At 40.0% G+C, this 17,995-nt stretch overlaps 1 pseudogene; it reads left to right on the top strand.

The window, feature by feature from the left end:
- The first annotated feature begins 664 nt into the window (after nucleotides 1-664).
- On the top strand, nucleotides 665-11,863 carry LOC110566694 (tudor-interacting repair regulator protein-like; annotated as a pseudogene).
- The last annotated feature ends 6,132 nt before the right edge of the window (nucleotides 11,864-17,995 follow it).

Below are 17,995 nucleotides of genomic sequence, written 5' to 3'. Positions count from 1 at the left end.
TCAAACACTGGGACCTTGGAATCACCCAATGGCATACCTGTCCATGAAGTAAGACCCAGTACCAGCCATATCTACTGAGACAGAAGTAATCGGGTCCCAGTCTCTCCCAGAAGGATCTCTGAACAAAGGGCTGAACTGATAGTCCTAACCAAGGCTCTGACTTTGGGAAAGGTCTGGAAGTCAACATCTATATGGAAGGCAGGAAGGCTTTTGCCACAGCCCATGTGCATGGTGCCATTTACCAAGAAAGAGGCCTACTTACAGCAGAAGGAAAAACCATTAAGAACAAAGAAGAAATTCTACATCTACTGAGAACCTTATGGTTACTGAAGAGATTGGCAATTGCTCATTGCCCTGGACATCCGAAAGGAACCTCCACAGTTGCTAGAGGAAACAACATGGCTGACAAAACTGCTTGAGAAGCAGCCCCACAGAAATCAGAAACTGCAGTTCTAGCAACTGTCCTTCCTCACCTTGGGAACCCAATTTACCAGGGTAACCAGAATATACCTCTGAGGAAGTCCGATGGGCTTGAGATCTGCCCATGAGTCAATTGTTGGAAGGTTGGTGGCATTCGGCAGATGGTAAGTTGGTCCTGCCTGGCTCTCTGGCTAAGGTTATTCTCAAAAATATCCACAGGGCTACACAAAGGGGTGCCGGAAGGATGGTGGATGCTGTAAGGCAATTTAAAGTGACTTTCAAAGACAAGCATGCCAAAATTGACCAGATAATGTCAGACTGCAAGGCTTGTCAATTGATCAACAGAAGCAACCTTGAACACCCAGAGTCTCAACTCAGAGGTAAGAGACCAGGGGCTTACTGGGAAATTGATTTCTCAGATATAAAACTAGGAAAATTTCGGTTACAAGTACCTTTCAGTGTTTGTTGACACTTTTTCTGGATGGACAGAATCTTTTCCCACCAAGTCTGAAAGAGCTAAAATAGTAGCTAAGAAACTGAGAGAGGACATTCTACCCAGGTATTTATTTCCTCATATGATAGGGTCAGATAGTGGGCCAGCTTTTGTGTCCAAGGTATGTCAGGATGTAACACAGTTTATTGGGGCATATTGGAAGTTGCATTGTGAATATAGGCCCCAGAGTTCAGGACAGGTAGAAAGAATGAATAGAACATTAAAAGAGACCCTAATTAAATTGACCTTGGAGACTGGCAGGGGCTGGATGTCTCTCCTCCCCTTTGCCCTCTATAGGGTGAGGAATTCTTACCAAATGGGACTTACCCCCTTTGAAATAGTGTATGGTATTCCAGCTTCCATGTTCCAAACCTACAAACTTGTTATTGATGAACTGGAAGATAATGACTTGTTATTTAGGATCAGAGCAACTCAATGGGCTCATAAGCAATATTTGGCCTAAACTATGTGCCCTTTGTGGAGCAGGCCCTACTCCGGAACCACATGGACACCACCCCAGTGACTGGCTCTATGTCAGGAGGTTCCAGCATGGGAACTCTTGAACCACGCTGGAAGGGTCCTTACATCACCCTACTGACAACACGCAGAGCCATCGAGGTTAACAGGATCACCTTGTGGATAAATTTATACCCATGCCAGGCCAGCTGATCCATTTGCTGCAGCTAAACTCTGTGGTGGCTGAATGGAAGGCTCATCGAGGAAACAACCTCTCAAAGCTCAAGCTTACAAGATCCTGATTTGTCTAGGACTCCTAAACTGTATGTACTGCAAATTTCAATCCTCATCAACCCTGTAACCACACCTGGGTCCTTAAGAACTCACATGGGGAAACTGTCAAAACCATCACTAGGGTAACCCCCAGAAACACCTGGTATCCTGAAATTTCTTTCAACCTCATTGATGTGATGCCTTGGGGCCAGGCTTGGGATTCCTTATGGCCCTCTAAGGTTCCCTTTTATGTTTGTCCACCCCTCTCCCACCCCCACACACATTACCCTGGAGAGGATGTAATTGTAGACAGGACAAAGATTTCTTTTTTGCTGCATGGGGCTGTGAAACTCAAGGGCCACGGTTGTCAGGCATATATACATTGCTTGTATGTGAGTTTTTCTAGGGTTGCTAAATTGGGATCAGAAAAGGTCACATATGCACAAAATTGATAATTTCTCTCTCAGCAGCCATTATCATATATAGCTCTTTGTGTAAGGGTATGTTCTTGTGGGCCCCCAAGTTTGAAAACAACTGTGAAGAGTACCCATAAAAAAAAAAAAAAGCCTCCACAACCTGTAACCAGCTATGGTTACCTTTACTGATCAAGGGAAAATTTATGGTTGGGTAAAGGGAAAATGGTTCAGGATCAGGCAATACAGGCACGGGACAGACTATGGGCGACTCCTGCGGGTGCAGTTACATGTTTCCCCTTCACAGAACATATAAGAGGCCATAGGCCCTAACCTGGTATTAGCACCTACTAACCCCAAGAAGCCTCCCCTGGCCTCTACCACCACCTTGGATGGTCTTACTCAACTTCTGCCCAAATCTCTGCTAGGAAATACTGATCCCCTTTGGGCCATGATTATCAGTACCTATCAGGTTTTAAATGAATCAAGGATGGATCTGACTGAATCTTGTTGGTTATGCTATAATTCACAGCTCCCTTATTATGAAGGAATTGGTTTCATTGATAACTATACCCATTCAAAATGATTCCAGTAACTGTTGATGGCAGTCTGCTGGGCCAAAACTGACTCTTCAATCAGTGTCAGGACAAGGAGTTTGTCTAGAATAGGAACCATCGTCCTAAGAGCATTTATGTAACATTACCTAACCCTTCCTTCACATCAGGCTAACAAATACTTGATTCCAACCATCCAGGGATGTGGGCTTGTGCCACTGGGCTCACTCCTTGCATTCATAACAGCATTCTAAATAATGCCCAAGATTTTTGTATTCCGGTTCAACTGGTTCGAAGGATTACTTATCTGGACGATGAGATAATTAATGCTCTTCTAGGGACACCTGGGACTCTAACTCAGTTTAAGTGAGAACCAATAATGCTGACCTAGCCTTAATCCTCAGGGCAGCATTGTCTGGAGCAGGAACTGGAATTGCAGCCTTGGCTGAACAAAGTAAAAATTACAATGCTATAAAGGCTAACATAGACCAAGAAATTCAACATGTAGAAAATTCCATCTCCTACCTTGAAAGAAACAACTCTTTGGCTGAAGTGGTCTTACAAAATAGAAGGGAGTTAAATCTCCTATTTTTACAATGATTGACGGCCTGAGCTCGAGCTTGAATAAAAACCCTTGTGTGCTTGCAGCGGATTCATGTTCGTGGTGGTCTTTTGGGGGTCTCCTGATCTGGGCATAACAATGCATTGATATGCTAAAAGTGAAGACATTTAGCAGAAACTTTAAAAATTTTTTCTTTTATGTATGTAAATATAATGTGGACATCTACATGATAGGAAATCTAGAAAAACCCTCAAGTGTTATATAAAAATATTAAGAACAATGAAAGATATGTATCCAGTTAAATTAACAATATTTTAATTATAGTAGTATTTTATCTGTTTATAACTACTTAAAATAATTATAATTAATGAAGTCTTATATTTAATAGAATATATTAGTCATGGTGCTATGGCTATCTATAGTGATATATCTATGGTGATATAGCTGAGCATTACAAGGTGAGCTTGGTCAATGGTACAAAGTAGTACTTAGATGTACTAGTTTTCCTCAACTATTGTTACAAATTACCACAGATCAGTAATTTGAAATAATATACAGTTTTATATCTTTCATGTGAGTTAGTTTGAAGTGAAATGAAGCCTCACTAAGGCCAAATTGATTGGTCTACACAGCTGCCCTCCTCTGTGGTAACTCTAGTGGTAATTTACCTTCTTACTTTTTCCAACCCATAGAGGCACCTACCTTCCTCAGCTCCTTCCATTGACAGAACAGGTGCTGGTGTTTTGGTTCTTTCAAACAATCATTTGCATACTGAGATGATCTTGGCTAGTCTTTATCATAAAGTGAGCTCCTTAGCAATGCTCCTTCTGTCTGCTATATATTCACCTTAGGAGCCTCTCATAGGCTTCAGAGCTCATATACCACTGAGGGGCTAATATATATTTTGTCTGGTATAAATAGTTGGAGGAGTTGTGAACTGTATTGAGTGTTTGCTCATCTTCTTCACTATGTTTTACTGCTATTAAATATCAGTGCAAAGTCGTCCTTTTAGAACAATCTCATAGGTTGAAACTGTAGTTTCTGTGAAAAAAAATTATCACTAATGTAATCATTATTTTGTATAACTTTATAACACTTGGAGAAGATTTAATAAGAAAAAATGGAAATATTTTATTAGCCTGAGAAAGCCAGTGATGTTCAGTAATTTTGAGGAATTAAAATATGGAGGGGTACCTTGCAAAACTTGCTACTTGGTAATGGTCATTACAGATTCCAAAACCCCAAGCTTTGGCTGTAAAAAAAGTGTTTTGTGAAGCATTATGTTGTAATACCCAAAATCAGCCTGTAAGAATCCTACCTGCCCAGGAACTAGGTAACTTCTTGAAGTGCTAGGAGTAGTAGTTCGTAGGGAAAGGGCAGAAGGGGAGAAGAGGGAAGGTGGGTGGGACTGGGAGGAGATGAGGGAGGAGATGTTGCAGAGGCAACACAAAGGGAATACATTGTTATAAACAAATAAACAAACAAATAAATAAATAAATAAATAAATATTAATAAAAGATGGCTAACAAAGACCCTGACCATATATATACTTAGTATTTTAAAAAAAGGCTATTCGGGCTTACTTCTTGTGAGTATCATTTCATTATGTATAATATATTGATGTAATTTCCCACAGCATCATATTGTAGACATTAAATCTGCATAATAATTTTTTTCAAAGAAAAACAAAACAAAAAACAAATTTGGCCAAAAATAAAATGGTAGAATCTGTTTTTCCCAGGCGAATTTCAGGATTAACAATGTCATATCTAAAATAAAACAAAACAAGACAGATGTATGAAATTTACATTTTAAGAGGCAGTATGAGTTTGTGTGAGAAAGATTCTTCTGACAGAGAAGTCCCATTCTGTCCTCCAGAACAACTGCTCAGCACAAAGGTTCCTGGCAGCACCAGCAGGGAGTGTTTCCACTCTGTGTGACTGATTCCCTTCTCCCTGCTGCAGAGTAAGTACGCTTTCAGTTCGAGGAACTTGGTAAGAGAATACATTTGAAATATAAAAGGAGTCTAAAGAGTGCTAAGCAGCTGATGCCAGAAACAGCAATCAAGGCCGAAAAGCAGATGAAATTGGCACAATTATAAAACTAGTGAGAAGCTTAAGATTCTTGAGTCCACCACGTTTTAGGAGGAATTCCATAACTACATTCTAGAAAAGACATTAGGGAGAAGCAAAGGAAAATCCAGGCAGTAAGAACCAAAGGCAACAGCCAACACAAAAAGTTACAACACACAGAAGAAGTCAGGAAGCACAATTTGTGGAATAGATAAAAGCCATTCTACATCCAAGGATGAACAGATCAGGGCTGAGTAATGCCACTTTACTGTCTATGACCTCACTAGATGATCTAGCTAGAAGGAATACTGTTAGATTTTCATCTGTGAGCAATGAAATGAAGACTGGAGCTAAAGTCCCACAAGGCTTGCTTTTGTTCTCTTGACAAGATAACTAGAACCATCCATATTAAGTATGTAACATGGAGTTCTTTTTACCATCTCTACCTGAACATGTCTTTTGTTTGCTAAGGACAAATGAAATTATTAAGTCTGAGATTTCTCAATGTGATGTTTAAGGTTTTGAATTTTAAATCTGGTAAACTGAAAATTTTAAGAATCTCACTTTTTTTTTATTCAAAATATAATTTCTTTTTTTTATCTTTTTTTTATTTTTTATTTTTTTATAAGTTACATTTTATTAACTCTGTATTGCATATCTCACTGATCTACCATTTCGTCCTGTACCACTTTCCAGTTACAAATACTTCCTGCAGAGAAGCTCTGTAATAATGTGGCCTCTGCCTATGGGAGTCTCTGTAGGTGGTAAAAAGAAGCCTGTAACTGCAATACTGTCATCTTCCATGAAAATGACTTTAAAAAGAACTCTTCTGTGCTACAAGCTTGCCTTTGGTCTTGCTTTATTGGTATTAAAAATACTTTTTGTATTAATTTTATGTGTATATGAATTCTTCACATGCCTATGATTGTGTCAGATGAATGCCTTCAGGATGTTAGATTTCTTGAAACTGGAGACACAAACAGATTCTTGTTGGTGCTGTGACTCAAGCCTGGGTCCTCTAGATTATTTCTTGGCTCCGAATATATGATTAATCTTTTCTCATGATGTATGGTAAACTTGGTCACAATGTATTCTCCACTTTTAAATTATGTGACAAAGTTTACTTGTGAACATGTAAGGTTTGTATGTCTATAGTAATAAAAACACAATTTTCAACAACAACAACAAAAAAGATTCTTGGGTCCAGGAAGTAATTAGGTGAACAGAGTTTTAATGCACATTAGAAGAAGATGGTTTGTAAAGTGTACAATGGTGATGCTAAGTGAAATTGTAGAGCAAGGACTGTTCATGTCCTCATGACTCACATCAGAATTGAGTTTGAGTGTTGAACTGGGTCTGAGTGCAGAGGAAAAACAAACCTCATGTTTAGCTGTGGGAAGCTAAGAGGATCTGGAGGCTAGGACTGGATATCTGTCTGTCTAGTTGTCTATCTGTCTGTCTTTCTCTTTTCTATATTTCTTTCTAATTATGTGTCTATAAAATTCAAACACTCATTTCACTGAGGCTGTCCAAGGACTTTGCCTCAGCACTGTCATTGGGTAAAAAGTGACTAAAATGTCATCCTACCAATAGGAAACCACCATGATTTGTTTGAGCTTTATGGTCCTCTGGGTGCTCATGACAACTCATTTTTTGTTGTTGTTTTTACGAATTAACTACTTAGTTAATTTTTATGTGTCAGGATGTTTGTATGTATGTAAATCTGTTCAACATATGCATGTTTGGTGCCCACAGAGACCAGAAAAGGGAGTCCGATCTATTGGGACTGAAGTCATAGGCAACTGTGAGCCACCATGTGGGTGTGGAAATCGAGCCCAGGTACTCTGCAAGAGTATTCAGTGCTCTTCTGCGAGTCATCTCTCCCACCTTGAAACACTTGAAATTAAATCTTTAGAGAATTTGCCAATATCTTACTGCTTGTTTCTGAAGAGCCCAGTCTTCAACCCATTATAATAATGATTCATTGTGGTTTGTTTGGAGAATAAATGTAGTTGAAAAATTAAGAACTCATTAATCCACCCTGGAGAGGCAAAGCCTGTCAGTAATTACTTTATTTCTATCTAATCTACAGGAATATTTCCATTTACATCTCTTTTTAGCTATGCTAACACTCTAGGAAGCAATAAAACTAACATTAAAAAAACACAGATAAGGTAAACTACGATTCTGAGAGCAGTAATAAATCAGTAAACAATTACTTTCATGAAGAATGAAGCCTTCAAGCTGATTTTTTTTAAAACCATGAACAGAAGTGTTTCTAACCTAAAACATGAGGAAATGATACAAATGAATCTTTATAAAAATGCTGAGACTAGCCGTCATAATAAACTTAACCTCATTAGTCTTTAGTGAAATACAAATCATGACAAAAACTTGACATTACTGCTTTCCAACAGATTAAATGAAGAAAATGAGAATGCTAATCATTCGTGGGCATGAGGAACAAGAGAGCCTTCATGCATTACTAGTAAATTGATATAATAACTTTTAAAAATATTTGACTAAATGTTCTAGGTGGAAGCTGAATCACGTTAAAAAGTATAAAATTAAAATGACTTTGGAAAACAAAACCCTGGTGGCAAGAGGCAGTTATTATATGTGTTGTGGTGGGTAAACTGTACATTAACTGTATCTGCTAACTTAAAAAAATAAGACAACAGATAAACATTTAGTCTTTCTTAAAGAGCCTCTACAGAAAATTTAGGACAAATGACATTGAAGAGGTCAAACATTTTGAGTTTTAAAAGGAGAAAAAGTTGCTTCCGAGGACTCTTTTGTGCAAACCCAACTTCCCAAGCCATTGTCTTTAGCTGGAAGGCCAGATGCTACTATTTATTGCAGAAAAGATAAGACTATCTTGTTTTATTATTATTATTATTATTTCTTAAAAGTAGTCAAACCTTTAAAATAATTTGCTGCCAAATTAAATTGCCTTAAGTTTATCTGGGAAGCCTAATCTAAGAAAGTCCATGGTTCTATCCCAGGAAATTTTGATTCATTGTAGATAGGGTGGTTCTCAGAACTGTCACTCTTAATAAGCTCTCAAGGTCCTCATTGACTTATAGGAAAGGGTTTATAGCATATTTTAAGATAATTGCCTTCATGTTTGTAAGGCAGATGGTGATTTAATGAATACAAAAAAGTGAAGAGGAAATATATGTGTCAAGGGATTATTTTCTTCACATACTAACCATCTTGACTTAAATTTATCAACAAGCAAACCCACCTTGATGGCAAATTCTAAATATTTCTTCAATATGCCCTGTGTACCAGATTAAATCTCTTAATCATTACTGTAGTATTTTTACTGTCTCACAGATTTTTTCCACTCTCACTTCTTTCACATACCATTTTTTATATGTCAGGAACACAACTGGAAACTTAGAAGGCAGGGAGCATGGGAAATAAAAATAATAGTAGGCAAATAAGATAAGGCAGGGTGAGGAGGAGCCTCTTCATAGCCTAGTGGGATAACAAAACACACTTGCTGATATCAATCTGACAAGTGATTGATATCCAAAAGGTGAACATCACCTACACTTAACAGTGAACATACAACGACAGAAACCTGATAGAAATAGCAGAAGACTTGAACAAATATTAGTCAAGACAAGAGATGACTACCAAGTTCACAAAAGATCCTTAGCTTTACTAAATGTCACAAGAATCATTAATTCTTCTCTTAGGTATCCAGATGCCTAAGAGATGTATGCACTGCCAAATTCACAGAAGGATTATTTACAGTAGGCAAGAAGTGTAGCAAGCTATCAGCCAATGAATGGTTGAGCAAATAATGGTTGAGAAAATGTGTTGATAAATTCAATGCAATTTTTTAACTAAAATTTTAATTTTGAGGTACAGAGTGAATTGGCAATTTTGCTAAATGAAATAAGCCAGCTGAAGACAGATGAATGTTTTATTTTTTTTCATGAAGTACTTGGTAGTCATCATTCTTAGTTTTCATGTCCCTAGGCTAGATATTGTTATGATACCCCTCAGTTATTGTGAGATACTTTTTCATGTCCAGGTTGAAGTTCTTCATTTTTTGGCATAAACTCTGCCACAGGGAGATGCTGTCAGTGTATCACAGGAGTAAGTCTTTGAGACTCATATGTCCTGCTGTGCCTGAACTTTACTAACATGGCAGAATTGTGCTGAAAAGTTATTTTCCAAACAATTATAATTTCTCTTTAAAGAATTTACATTTCTCTAATGGGGAAATACTTTTAGGTGTTTCAAATGATTTCACCAATTGATTTTAGCATCTATTGTTGGACCTGCCAAAATTATTACTATATTGGTTTATTTTTTCACTGGTTAATCAGGTATTCTCCTACAAATAAAGAACCACTATTTCTAATGTGCTTTTTGAATTTATTGATTCATTCATACATTTGTACTAGTATGAATTGTATTTTCATTTTGTATTTATTGTTACACTGATGACAGTTTTGCCTCTAGATGGGTCCTTTGAATTGACTCTCGTATTCATTCAGTATGCCCGGTACCTTTGGTGTATGACCTAACTTGTTGGCAAATCAAAATGTTCTATTATCCTGTTGTCCATTTCCTTGATCAAGTTCTGATACTGAAACAAATTTTGTATATTGCCAATAATCATGCAACAAACCACAGACCTAGAAAGGCTAAGTAACAAGGAGGTCTCAAGAGGGGATGCAGGGAACTCCCTGGGAATGGAAAATGGAGTGATTTTGTCTGTAGACTTGGGGAGGGTGGTGACAGAACAGGAGGGATCAGGAAGAGGGCAGGATTGGAGGGAGAGAGTACAGAAAGATAGGACTGAAATTGGAGAGCATTTTGGTGGCAAGGCAGAAATGAAGAGCAATGGAAACACACTGGAATCTAATATGGTGATGCTAGCAATGACTTATGGGGGTTAAGGAGTGTGAACCGGTCATCTTCCATAACCAGACAAGGCTTCCAATGGAGGGACTGGGACACCAACTCAGACACAAAACCTTCGATACACAATTTATCCTGCCTGGAAGATGTGCTCAGGTAAATGTAACACAGAACTTGTGGGAATGGCCAACCAATGAATGGTTAAATTTGAGACCCACACCACTAGAGGAGGCAGGGAGCCCAAGCCTGATGCTTCCTAGATGGCCAGGAACCAGAGGCTGGATCGTGCAGAGATAGAACGAAACATGACTGGCAAAAAAAAAAAAAAGTCAGAGAAATGATTCTAAATAATATTCTGCCATACTCCTAGGGAGAAAGAGTAGTTCTGGGGAGAGGAGGAGGTAGCTGGGTAGGAACTGGGAGGAAAAGAGGATGGGGAAACAATATCTTATATATGAGAGAAGAATAAATAAATAAACTAAAATAATAAATAAATAAATTTTATATTAGTTTGTTTACTTTACACCCCAAGGGTGCTGCCTCCCTCCCCTCCTTCCAGTCCCCTCACTTCCTCTCCTTTCCTTTCTCCTTCTCTCTTTCCAGCCAGAAAAGAGGCGCTCCCCTCCCCCCATCTTAACCTTCTCCAGCACATCCTATCACATCAGGACTGAGCATATCTTTATTGCCTGAGGCCAAGAAGGTAGTGCTGCAAGGTGGAAGTGATCCGAAAACAGGCAATAAAGTCCATGAAATAGAAATAGGCTCTCCTCTTCCACTTGCTAGTTGTCCCATATGAAGACCAACATGCCTTTCAGCTACACGTGTGCAGAGGGCCTAGGATCATGGATGCTCCTTAGTTGATGTCTCAGTCTCTGAAAGCCTCCATGGGACTGGTTTGTTGTCTCAGTTGATCTTCTTGTGGGGTCTGGCTGGAGGCACTCTTGCCATGCCACGCTGTATCCCACCAACCTGGGGCAGCTCTTCGGCTGTGTCCCCATGTGCTTCTCAGGTCTGATGCAGAGGCCCTTGGACGAGCTGCTGGGCTGGTCAGGGTTTTCACAGACAGGCACTTCCAGTCACTAGAGGATAACTGAACCCAGGAGCTGGGCCCGGGCAGCAGGCGCCTTACTGAAGCTGACTTCTTGAGCTCACACCTGACTGAGGGTACACTTCCTGAGGTGGTGGCGAATCTGAACGCACGACAGCTGACACTGCGGCAGCTGCATGCTGCTGAGATCAGCACTGTGCACTCGCGGGGTCACAGTGGGGTCAGGAGGTGGGGACCGCTTCCTGAGACCTGTCCCATTCTCGCCCCTGAGGTTTGGTTCTGGCATCACAGAAGGCACCGACGGGTTGTTGGACCTTGTACATGCCCCACTGTACACCCGGAAAGATCAAATCACAGGCTTCCCTAAACTTCAGGAGCAAGGCCTTCGTCAGCACTGTCAAGCACCAGCTACTGTTTGACCTTCAGATCCTCAACACAAATGCTTTCAGAAAAGCTGGCTGAGACCTTGGCCTCAGCCACAAAGAAGAAGGCCCCAAAAGCTGCTTTCAACCTCATCCTGAGGAGGTGTCTGTGTGGGTTCTTGTCCTCCCTTGGCGGTCTCTGCCCACAGGCCCTGGGATTTCTGGGAAGCATGCTTTCTAGTGTTCAGTTTTGGACCCCCTTTCACTTCAAGGGACAAGCAGTCAGTTGCTCATTTTTACTGTCCGAAGCAGTCCCCTGGAAATAGCTACCCTCTCAGATTGTTCAGTGGGGTTCCCTGGGCATCACTTTTCAAGCAGAACATCTTCAAAGATCCCAGTGCTCGAACTGTCCTGTGTATGTCTGTTAATGTCTGGTGAGGCACCAGCTGGAGCCCACTCTTCCAAAGCAAGCACTGGATGGGTACATGGTGAGGGATGTTGTTCAATGGAAGTGACCCATGTTAGATCACTCCTTACCTTAGCCCAGAACTTGATCCAGCTTGACTGTTCATTTGGGAAGTTGGTGCCCTTCTCTTTTAGGTTTTTCTTTCTTGGTATACGATCTGTGGGTTGGTTTCTGAACGTCTGTGCCTCACATAGCTGTTTTCCCAATGAGGGCTTTGGTTTAGCTCTGTGAAACTGAGGAAGGAAGAAGACAGTAAAGACATTCCTTTGATGCTCATAAAAAAGAGCAATAAGTGGGTTCTGGATTTATTTATTTGTGTGTGTACTGTTAATTAATTATTTTTTGTTTTACATTCTTACTTCAGCTTTCCCTCCTTCCTTTCCTTCCAAGACCTCCCACTCACATCCCCCTACCCCCCAACCTAGCCCTCCGTACCTTCTCCTCAGAAAAGGGGAGGCTTGCATGGATATCACTGGGCATATCAAGCTGCAGTCAGACTAGGCACATCTTCAATTGAGTCTAGACAAGGCAGCTCAGTTAGGGGAAAGGGATCCAAACAAAGGCAATGTAGTTGGAAACAGCCCCTGCTCCTGATTTAGGAGTCCCACATGAAGTGTTATTAGTTATTAGCTCCTAAACACAGCTGTTACATATGTGCAGAGAGCTTAGGTCCCGTCCATGCTTGTTCTTTGGTTGGCAGTTCAGTCTCTATGAGCCCCTAAAGGTCCAGGTTTCTTGATTCTGTGGGTTTTCGTATGGTGTCCTCGATCCATCTGCCTCCTTCCTCCCGCTCTTTCACAGGATTCCTCAAGCTCTGCTTAATGCTTGGCGGGGGGTCTCTGCGTCTGTTTTTGTCAGTTGCTGGGTGAAGCTTCTTTGATGACAGTTATGCCAGGCTCCCATCTGCAAGTATAGCAGAATATCATTAATAGTGTCAAAGGTGGGCTCCCTCTCATGGCATGGGTCTCAAGCTGGGCCACATATAGGTTAACCCTTCGCTGAAATTCTGTTTTGTCTCATACCCCTTTACATCTCATAGGCAGGACGAATTGTGGGTATAAGATTTTGTGTCTGGTCTGGTGTCTCAGTCTGTCTATTGGATGTCTTTTCTGGTTACAGCTAACAGCTAGTTTAGGCTTCATATTCCCACTCCTAGGAGTCTTAGCTAGGGCCACCCTCACAGTGAAAATGGCCATCCTACCAAAAGCAGTCTACAGATTAAATGCATTTCCCATCTAAGTTCCAACACAATTCTTTACAGACCTTGAACGAACAATATTCAACTTCATAAGGAAAAACAAAAAACCTAGGAGAGCTAAAACAATCCCGTAAAAGAAAAGAACTTATGGATGTTTCATAATCTCTGATTTCAAGCTGCACTACAGAGCAATAGAAAATAAAAACTGCATTAAAAACAAACAGGTTGATCAATAGAATAAAATCAAAGACCCAGAAGTAAATCCACAAAGCTGTCGACATTTGATTTTTGACAAAGAAGCTAAAATTATACAATAGAAAAAAGAAAGCTTCTTCAACAAATGTCTTGGTCTAACTGGATGTCTAGATGTAGAAGAATGCAAATAGATCCATATTTGTCACGCTGGACAAAACTAAAGCCCACTTGGATCAAAAACTTCAAGTGCACATAATAAATCTGATAGAAGAGAAAGTGGGGAACAGCCTTGAATGCATTGGCACAGGTGACACCTGCTTGATCAGAAAACCAACAGCTCAGCCACTGAGATCAGCAGTCAATAAATGGGACCTCATGAAACTGAAAAGCTTCTGTAAGGCAAAGAACACCATCAAAAGGACAAAATGGCAGCCTACAGAATGGGAAAAGATTTTACTAACTGCACATCTGACAAAGGGCTGATATCAAAAATATATAAAGAATTGAAGAAACTAGACATCAGCAAACCAAATAACCCAAATTAAAAATGGGGTCCAGAGCAAAATAGAATTCTTGGCAGAGGAATCTGTAATGGCAAAGACATACTTAAAAAAATGTTAAACATGCTTAGCCATGAGGGAAATGAGAATAAAAATGATTCTGACATGTTATCTTACACTCATCAGAATGACTGAGATCAAAACTCAAGCAACAGCTCATGCTGGAAAGGATATAAAGCAAGGGGAACACTCCTCCATTGGTGCTGGGAATGCAAATTTGTACAACCACTTTGGAAAACAATTTGGCCATTTATCAGGAAACAGAATAGTTCTACCTCAAGACCTAGCTATATACCACTTGTGGGCATATACCCAAAATATGCCCCACCATATCAGTGGTAACACTGACACTTGCTCAACAATGTTCATAGAAGCTTTATTCATAATAGCAAGAAACTCCAAACAACTCACTGAAGAATGGATAAAGAAAATGTGGTACATTTACACAGTGGAGTATTACCTAGTCATTAAAAGCAATGCCATCATATAATCTGCAGGCAAATTAATGGAACTAGAAAAGATCCCAAGTGAGGTAACCTCAGAAAGACAAACATGGTATGTACTCACTTATAAGGGGATATTGGTCGTAAAGTGTATAATCCACAGACCTAAAGAAACTAAGTATCAACGAGGGCCCAAGGGCTGGGGGTGTGTGTGCATGAATCTCAGTGAGAAGGGGAAATAGATTACACATGGAGTGGATGGAGGAGACTTGGTGGGAGAGCGGATGGGATGAAAACAGAATGGCTGAGTTGGGGGAATGGAGGGAGAGAGTGCTGGGTGAGAGAACCGGATTGAGGGGCACCAGTGGGATGAGCTGGAAATCTAGAATAATGAAAACTTCCTGGGCTTTGGATTTAAGTCAGGCACATGTGTAGACATGAGTTGTGATCAGATAATAATGTTCCTGAACTAAAACTTCTAGATCTGTATGTTGGAAACAATCTAGCACATTTTTGCTTTGTTTTTGCCAGCACATTTTGCATAGTTAGGGGATCCTGAACTTTAAAAAAGAAAGTGAAGTTTATATGAGCAAGCAGTTAGGAAACATAGTTTTATTTGCTTCTTACTATTTTTAACTGTGGATGTGGTGTGACCATCTCAAGCTTCCGCCGTTGTGATTCCCTTACAGTGATGAACTGTAACCTAGAATTGTAAACCACATAAATCTCTTCCAATTCTAAATTGCTTTGGGGGATGGTATTTTATTACTGGAACAGAAGTGAAACTAGGTCAGATATAAAGAAAGCAAACAGGGAGCAATATGGAACTTAACATTTTGGCATAAATATTTTCCACTTATTTGCTCTTAATCTGAAATTTTCTACTATTTTCATAAAGCACATTGCTCAGACTTTTTCTTTCCTAGGATACCCACCTTTAGTATTTTTAATAATATGCTGACATTATGTTATCAGAGAACTGTCATATCATGTTGGCCTTGTGTGTTCAGTGCTTTCAACGAGGACCTTTGAAGGCATCTAACATCCGGAATGCCAGAGCTTGAACTGAGCACCAGTATTCAGCTCTAATTGGCCAAATCAGGAAGATATGGATGGAAAGGCATCCTTCAATATAAACTAAGACATCAGTCACCTATATTTGAAATAGGGAGCCGAGGGCATTTGTGCCAAATAGAGTGTGAACCTTGGCAATTATTTAAACTTGAATATTGTTGTTCATTTTTTTTATTAATTTCTCACTAATTCACTAATGATAGATGGTAAGGTATAAAAGCCAGATAAAAATAGAACATTAAAACAAAATATTTTAAGGATCAGGGTTGAAATGGTATTACTTAAACTATTGTTAACATAATAACAATAACAATAGATAATTTTTAGATAGCTTTGTACTTCTTTATGTTTTAACTCTTATTTAACTAATATGTAAATATAAATTGAACACATTTACTGTTGTTATTGTTGTTGGCTTGCCTTCCTGATCAGGTGGAAGGTGTCCAGGAAACTCACAACTCAGAGCTCTGTGAAGGTATCCCAGCTCTGAAATGGGACAATGTCCCAAGGGTGTCTTGAGGCACCGGAGCTCAGGAGCCTCACGGCTGTGAGAGGAGGCCTTTTCAAGAGAGATGTTACTCCAGCCCCTAATGAGCTGGTAGGAGTGCAAACTTGTACAACCACTTTGGAAATAAATCTGGCACTTTTTCAGACCATTGGGAGTAGTTCTACCTCAAGATCCAGCTATACAACTCCTGGGCATACACCCAAAATATGCTCCACCATACAATAAGGACATTTGCTCAACTACATTCATAAAGCTTTATTCATAATAGCCAGAATCTGAAAACAACTCAGATATCCCTTAAACAAAGAATAGATACAGAAATGGTGGTGCATTTGCACAATGGAGTACTACTCAGCTATTAAAAACAAGGAAATCATGAAAGTTGCAGGAAAATGGATGGAACTAGAATATGCCATCTGGAGTGAGGTAACCCAGAACCAGAAAGACACACTTGGAACATACTTATAAGCAGATATTAGTTATATAGTTTAGAATAACCATACTACAATCCATAGACCTACAGAAGTTAAATAACAAGGAAGACCCTAAGGAGAATGCCTAATTCTCATTCAGAAGGGCAAATAGGATAGGCACTGGAAGCTGCTGAAGAGGAGGAACAGGATGGAAGCCTACCAAAATTGTCCTCTGAAAGACTCCATCCAACAAGGAATAGAAATAGATGCTAAGACTCACAGCTAAACAATGGATCACAGGGAGTAGTAAGAAAGAGTGGGGTAATAGAATGATCCAGAGTAGATAGGAGCTCCATAAACAGACCAACAGAGCCAACAAATCTGGGCCCATGGGGCCCTGCAGAAACTGATGCATCAACTGAGGACCATGCATGGAGAGGACCTAGACCTCTGCTCAGATGTAGCTGATAGGCAATTCAATCTTCATGTGAGTTCCCTAGTAAAGGGAAGGAGGGCTGTCTTTGACATGGACTCTGTTGCCCACTCTTTGATCACTTCCCTCTTGTGGGGATGGAGACATTGCCAGGCCACAGAAGAAGAAGTGGCAGGCAGTCCTAATGAGACTTGATAGTCTTGGATCATATGGTAGGGGAGGAGGGTTTTCCTTTTCTGAGGAGTGGGGGAGAGGAATAGCAGAAAAGAGGGAAGGAGGATGGGACTGGGAGATGAGAGAGAGGCTACAATTGGGATGTAAAGTAAATAAAATATATAAATAAAGTTAAATTTAAAAAAGAACAAAGAACACAATAGCACCAAGTGTTTTTTGAAAGGATCTCCTGCTCTCCAGACATAACCTTTTTCACCTCAACTCTGGAGAAGTAATCCTATTTCTCCATGGTAATATGCATCAATCACCCCTCCTAATGCTGTTATTCCTTTCTTAGACTGTTGGTTTAAGGGCATCAGAAATCCAAAGTGACCAGGGGAAAGTATGAGCTCCCAATTCAATAGAATGTTTGTTGTGGCTTCAGGTAGGAGTACTTCCTACTCTGGAAACAAAATTTCTAGGCCAGAAGAATTTAGGGTTATCAGGGACAGAGATCAGAGATATATATATTTTTTAGTAGGTCACTAGGAATGATAGTGAGTGGAACTAATTCTTTTTCAGTCCCTCAATTCTTAGACTTATGGGTCCTAGCTATGAGAGAAACTTGTACCACATATTAGATGCTGATTCATTGCGTATGCTGCCTTCTGGAGACCCTTACTTCAGCTCTCTGGGTGGCTGCCACCTAATTGGTGCTGTAACTCTGTCTTCAAAGGGCCTTTCCACCTCTATATCAGACTAGGTGCCTCCAGATGATGGGAAACATGGTAAGATCAGTGGAATCCATGGCTGTTGGCTCAGTGTCAGACCTCTCTGGCTGTAAAATGAGTTCCTTGGTTAGATGCAAGACTGTGTTGAATATTGTGACAGTGGATAAGGCATTCTGTAAGTCCATAGATGGTCATTTTCATAGAATCATTACATGCAGGAAAGGCAAATTCATAACTAAAATAAGGATCTACTCTAATAAGGACAAAGCATTCCATGAAGGAAG

The sequence above is a fragment of the Meriones unguiculatus genome, chromosome 12 (assembly GCF_030254825.1).
Source record: "Meriones unguiculatus strain TT.TT164.6M chromosome 12, Bangor_MerUng_6.1, whole genome shotgun sequence".
In the NCBI taxonomy this organism is placed as follows: domain Eukaryota; kingdom Metazoa; phylum Chordata; class Mammalia; order Rodentia; family Muridae; genus Meriones; species Meriones unguiculatus.
Note: the sequence above shows the minus strand (reverse complement) of the source record. Positions and strands in the feature narration are given on the sequence as shown.